Source organism: Crocodylus porosus, unplaced genomic scaffold (assembly GCF_001723895.1).
Source record: "Crocodylus porosus isolate Cpor-Errol unplaced genomic scaffold, CroPor_comp1, whole genome shotgun sequence".
Classification (NCBI taxonomy): Eukaryota; Metazoa; Chordata; order Crocodylia; family Crocodylidae; genus Crocodylus; species Crocodylus porosus.
Genome location: NW_017728910.1, coordinates 697,493 through 704,159, shown reverse-complemented (window position 1 = coordinate 704,159; position 6,667 = coordinate 697,493). Strand labels below are relative to the sequence as shown.

At 39.1% G+C, this 6,667-nt stretch overlaps 1 long non-coding RNA gene across 3 annotated transcripts in view; it reads right to left on the bottom strand.

The window, feature by feature from the left end:
• The window catches only part of LOC109308335, a 111,876-nt gene extending 106,935 nt beyond the window's left edge, over positions 1-4,941 (bottom strand). For all 3 annotated transcript variants that reach the window (XR_002100581.1, XR_002100580.1, XR_002100582.1), the window contains exon 1: positions 4,778-4,941. This is a non-coding gene — a long non-coding RNA (uncharacterized LOC109308335). The remainder of the gene's footprint in view (positions 1-4,777) is intronic.
• Positions 4,942-6,667: the final 1,726 nt, after the last annotated feature.

Genomic DNA, 6,667 nt, shown 5'->3' with positions numbered 1-6,667 from the left:
TGTTGTCACTGAGAAGGCTTCGGCTTCCTCAACCCCAGTATTCTTTCCTGCCGTGGCAGGGGGTCGGACTAGATGATCTACTCGGGTCCCTTCTGACCCTAGAAACTATGAAACTATGAAAACTAAGAGGTCTCGGAACTATTTCTCCAAACAATAAATTTGTCTTTTAATACTGTACTTCAATCTGTAATTTTCTTCATTTAAAAGGTGGGTTGGTTTCTTTAACCTGGCTAGAACAAGAATTAGTCTGTCTCTGCACTGAACACTACAGAACCTTACCAATGGTAGGTTAGTAAACCAAAATTTTGCAACATGATTCGTGCATGACTCATGATTCATATATAAAGGTAACTTGAGGTGTACTCTTGATTGATAACAGAAATAAAGAAAAATGTGATCAGCCTGTTTTATATTATAAGTCAAAATTCAGACTTGTAGTAAGCAGAAGTTGATGTTGTAATAAGTACAAGTCTAAATATGTTCCCAATTTTTGCAATTTTGCATCCACTTCAATGTGTCACAACCCAAATTCATCATATAATACAGTTGTTTTCAACCTTTTTAGATTCAAGGCACCCCTTGGTTAGACTCAAGCATCTCTTAAAAATGCCAGATCCTAGTTTTTTCTTGGTTTTGGCAAAAAACTCAGGAAGACCACAGCAGGTCAGAATGTTTTTGACACTATGGCTAGGGACAGACATTACACATAAACCAGTCTGTAAGAATATAATGTCAGAGGAAATTTGTAATAAGAGGAATATTCATCAAGGACAGCCAGAAGTACAGATATAAAATATGAGGAGCCAAAAATAATAAACAATTAATGGGAAAACCTCCTACTGGAGAGAAGAGTAGTATACCACCGCTGAGGAGAGGCAGGGCATGCTAAAGATTCCAGCATGGCACTGGAATTCAGGAGACCCGCGTTCTCTTGGCTGCATCACTGACCAGTTGCCAGTTCAAAAATTAGAAGGATCTCTTAGAGCCTTTCCTGTGCCCTCTAGAATCATTGGGTTTCTTTCTACTGGCTTTCACTTAGAACTATATTGGAAAAGTTGCTTCTTTTTTTGTTTGGATACAATACAGGCATTCTCAATTGACAGCTTTAGAGGAGAAAAAATATATTATCTGATTATCTGCAACTAGGAATACTCTTTTGGGGCCAGAACTAAAGGCCATTAAGTCAATGGAAAGATCCCTATTATCTTCACAGACCTTTGGATTAGAGCTCTAATGCCCTGGACCTTTTATTGTGAGAAAAGAGTTTCAATGACACTGGATTGTTTTATGTGAGACAGAAAGAAAAATGTGGAAAAATATGATCTATCCTCTTCAATGTACTCTTCTGATCCCATGACACGCCTTTCTTCTGGCATATATAGGGCTGTGAGGCTAATGCAAACTAGTTATTAGGAAAGAAATATTGACATGGGTATTCTGAAAGTCCTTGGTACAGCAACTCCCACTATTTGAGGCTCAGAAAAACTATGGGCTAAGTCCTTTAAGTTTGGGGAGGGACCACCAGTTCAGTTCACACTCATGCTGGTTTATGTTATCCAGCTTTCAGCTGCTGGCACTGAAACCTTCACAAGTTTCCTGCTATCTGCTGCTCATGGCTGGCTGACAAGATGGCATGACCTTGGGTCATTAGGGCTAGAGACAGACATTACACATTAACTGGTCTAAGTGATCAGAAATTGGTTTAAACCTGTAGCAGAACAGATGTTCAGTGCACATAAACCAGTTTGAAAATGGCTGAAACTGGTTTGAGAAAAACCTGGCTGGATGTAGTCAGACTTAACTGATTGGGGTCAAACCAGTTTATGCAATGTCTGTCTCAGACCCCTTGCTGTTTGAAGATACACCAGACTCCCCAGCATCCTGGCATGCTCTCTGGGCTGGGCAGGGCTCTCTCCTCCACAGCAGGGCTGGCCCCTCTGCTCCCTGACTGGAGCTCTGGCAGAGACTCGCAGGCACAGAGCATCTGCCTGGCTTCCCCCTGCTAAGCAGGGATTATTCCCCTTGCCCCTCTGCCTTATGTAGACACCTTAGCATTAGCTAGCAGACCACATGCTGGCTATGGTCCACGCTGTGGGAGACAACAAAGGCAGATAGGCTTTTTAGAGCTAATCAACAGGTAGTTTAACATCCTTCCTTGGCAAAGCTGTTTAAGAAGACCTTGGAGAGAGGCTTTGTTTTCTGAATGGGTTGATAAACACTGAGTTAGGGGTGATAAACATTCCTTGCTGGGCTGCTCAGGAAGGCAGGAATAATCAGAGCGTCCTGCCAGGGCCTGGCCATACCCCACATTCAGCTTAGCACTGTGAAGCGAAGGGAGGGCTGGTCTAGCTCCCCCCAACTTCTAGCCTGAGCCACCGCAAGCATGTGCCTGCTTTCTGGAATGAAAAGGGAATGTCTATCCACCTCCAAATCGGTTCAAATTTTGCATTAGACTAACCTGCAAAGATGAATCAATTCAAGCTCAGGCTTTTTGAATGTCTGTCCCTAGCTTATGGACCCGTAGCATCTTGAAATCATCTTGAAAGCATCTCAAAACACCTGAGGGCACCACAGCACCCCAGCTGACAATCACTGATATATATAGATAGTGAAAGCCAATGTCATTCATCACACAACGTTGTTACTATTAGGCGTGCAGAGATTTCAGATAGGAACCTTAAAATAAATAAATTTTGTTTGGGTGCTTTATTATCTATGATTGAGGTATGAAATGCTCTGCACGGGTTTGTGTAAATATAGTCTCCAAGTTTTACACCAGGTGGTTTCAAAACTCTGAATTATGCTTTAAGGTTCAGGTTCAAATGAGCTTACAGCAGAATTCTTTCAAAACTAGGGTGTCAGATTCAAGGAAAACTCTACCTTTGTCATGATTGCTCTACAAAACCAGCATTCAAACCCAAGTACACTACCAGATTTTGAATATAAAGAATATCTAGGTTATTAAAATTTGTTGTTTTGAACTAATATTATCGACATTTATTCATATCAATCCTCTATATAGTCTCAAATTTTTCTATATTCCTCCTAAATTGTGAGGACTTATATTTCACTATACTAGGTGTATTTACAAACAGATTATGTTAAATTACATTAACATTATAACTCTCATGCGATCTCTCCCTTAGATATATATACACTAGAACTATCCATAATTAAGGTTGCATGTGTCACTTCCCATTAAAATTTTTTCCAGTTGTTTTTTAACTGTGCCAGATTTTTAACTATTCAAGCTAAATTTTTCAGCCTACTGTTAGCTTCACACTGAACCGTTTCAGAAAGTTTTGGTAAAAAGGATTCAGCTAATTCCTATCAGGCAAAAATATATTGTCTCTTCCTTCCTAAAATTTTGTTTGCAATTCTTTCATTAGGAAAATCTATCACCAATATTTTTTGGAACAAGAATGTGACATTTTGTGGAGAGACTATCAGAAATTTGCCTTTGCTGTTCTCATGAGAAATCCCCCAAATTTGATCAAGTTTCAAGTCTGAACAAATCATAAGTCACACATGCTTGGAGGAGACTTGTTAGAATCTGGTGGCTGAATTCTCTGGAGACTCCATCTGTATGGAGCATGCTTCAGGACAGGATTTCAGGGGCTAAGCAGGATTTTTTTCCTGCAATAATTTATTCCAGTGGCCCGTGTTGGTGCGGTGCTGAGCAAAGGAGTTGAAAGTAGGAAGAGTATGAAAGTAACTCTAATTCTGGTATTTCATCACATCTGACCTCTTGACTCTAGCACCGTAACACTCTTTAAAGATAATTTTGTATGTAATACACAGGTGTATGTAAAAACAGCACTAGCTTTTTATGACAGTTTGGCTACTGGATATCAGTTTAACATCACAATGGAAATTTGTCCTTTAAGAAGAAAATCAAGATATAGTAAAACTTTAGCTTAACACCTTTTATCATCTTATTCTGTAGATAAAGTTGCATAATATAGCTTGATGTCTTGAAAAGTTTTTCATTTTCCAGTTTTACTTATACTAACAAAACAAACACTGAAGATTCTCACTAGCTAACTGAAGTGGTTATTTTTATACGTATGAGTGGAGAGTGATAAAGGTTTAGCAGAATTTAACAAGATTGACAAAAATATAGAGAGATTGTTTACTTTCCAGACATAACAGAATTAGATCTTTCTCTATAGACTGAAAACCCTATTTAATAGCAAGAAAATTATGTTATAATTCAAGGCATGAGTAGATTGAGATTGCAAGATATAAATGTTGGGTTTAAGCTACATTTTAAGTTGCTTTAAAGAAGTTCTGTAGGTAAAGAAAAATGCCTTGAGCTTTAGCAGAAAAGGTCTTGGAATCTGTAGAAAAGACAATTGGATCTTACAAGAATGCATTGCATTCTAATGCTTGTCTAAGTCTTTCCTAACTATGAGTGTAGTCCAGAAAAAAGATATCACCCACAAAAATCCTTGCCTCAAGAATGTCATCCCACAGTTCTGGAAGCAGAGGGAAGCTGACACTGTATAACTTGGTATAGAAAAGACACAGAACACTGACTCCACAACGTGTTCCTCCCTAGGACACAGCAGAAGACCATCTGCACCAGTTTTACAGACGGCAGAAGTTTAAAGATGGGCCTGAGGTGGAAGGAATGAAACAAAAAAAAGCTGCATTCCACAGTATACTTCCCTCAGGACCCCACACAGCTGTGGGTAGCTATTTCCAAGCAGTACTGAGACCCTCCATAGCTGATATGTGTCTATCCTGCACTATCCATGCCCATTTTCTTACTCACATTTTTCTGGGTCAGTGTCTTTTCCCCTGTTCCCAACACCCTCCCAGCTGCCAGGAGGAGGTGGGATGGCACATAGATCTTGAATTCCACAATGAAGCCACCTTGTTTTTGAGTTAAACAAGTAGCAGCTGCTGCTCCAACCTGACAATCTAGCAGCAGTCTGAAATGCCTGAAGAAATGTCACAAATAAAACCATTAATTAAATTAAATATTGACACAACTAATACAGCTGTATATTACTTTGCTTTAAATAATGCTTAATTTTCAGTGTGTTTCTTGCTCCTTTTTATACTATATAGGATATAGCCCAACTGCACTCCATAAGCTACCAGATCCCAGGCATAGTGGGGCTTGGAGGAACCTTTTATAATTAATATTTTAAAGAAACTCTCTAGAACTCTGGATGCTATATGAAACACACACAGAGGTTCACTAGGTCAAAAGACCACAAACAAAATACCACATTCCTACTATGCTAATCCCACCACTAACTATAATTATGGAAATAGGTCTACTTCCCATCCCAGCCTATCCTAGGCCCTTCAAGTCACCTCTGTTCCTTACTCCCCCTCAGTAATTTGCCATCTCCATAAAAAACAGGTGTGTCCTATATTGCATCCTGAAAGAGTTCAAATTCCGGCTGTGGTGTATGATGTGCAGAGGTAGTAGGGTACAGGTGTATTGAGGACAGCCAGGTGTTCAGAATTATGCCTCCTAATCACATTTCCTTTACCTGCCTTATGGCTTGTGTTTTTGTCCAATCAAAGCCTCAGATGAAAATTGAAAGTAAAAAAAGTATTAGCTGCATCCTTGAGTCTCCCTTTTATTTTGGCAGTTTCTTTCTTCCTTGCTTTCATAGTTCATTGGTATAAGAAGCTGGAATCAGTTTCAAACTGACTGTTTCTGCTGCTGAGTTGTAACATGAGTAGGCCAACTTATACTCCCGAATGTATAAGCAGATCTGACACTGAAATCAATGGTAGCCATCTACATACATTTGGCAGTTGAATTTGGCCTAATCATTGGATACAGAGACTCTAAGAGAAACCTAACATAATAGTATAGCAGAAAAACTTCATCAGGCAACAGTGTATTCATCTTCTCATTGTGCTAATGGCTAAAAAGTCTCCTGTAAACAGAAACTCCTTCCTTTTTTAATCAGCCTGTTCTGATCACCTGCCTAACTGACTCCCCCATGCAATCCTGTGATCCTGAATGACATTTAGTACTGTGTATGGAAGGGCGACAAGGATCGGGTAGAACAAGAGTTTCTAATTTCCAAGGTCTTACATGATCCTTAAACAAACACTTCTGAAGAGAAAAGAAACAGAAAATATGCATTGCAAATTAATGAGCCTTTGATAGCAAGAAGCAGTTCCTACTTTAAATATATCACTGGCTTTTCAGAAAGCTACCAAAGTCTTATGTAAAATTTAAAAAATTTGGAGGCATTTCTGCTGACAAGACAGGAAAGTGAATTGAAGCAGTGTGTTTGTCTTTTTTTCCCTCTTCCCTTTTTTTTTTTGATGCCTTGCTGTTTTCCTTCATCACTAGTGAAAGAAAACCCTGAAAGAGAGGAGTGATGAGAGAAAAATTCCTAAACAAAGATCTCTTTAATGTAAACAGACATGAAATAAAAAGGAGTGAAAGAAATACATAGAAAATACAGGCAAAGGGGCAACTTCATTTATTCACTTTGGCTTCTTTGTTCAATGATGGAGTGTAACTGGCCAGTGCAATTGGCTACTTCGCTTTCCTGAAGATTCAGAAATCAGCTGGAGCATATGAGGGAATTTGGCTCTGTATTGGAAGAACGGCATTGATGTGATACTGCCCAGCTCAGATCTTTTTTACACCAGTTTGAATCCAGAGTTGATAAGTCAGACAGAA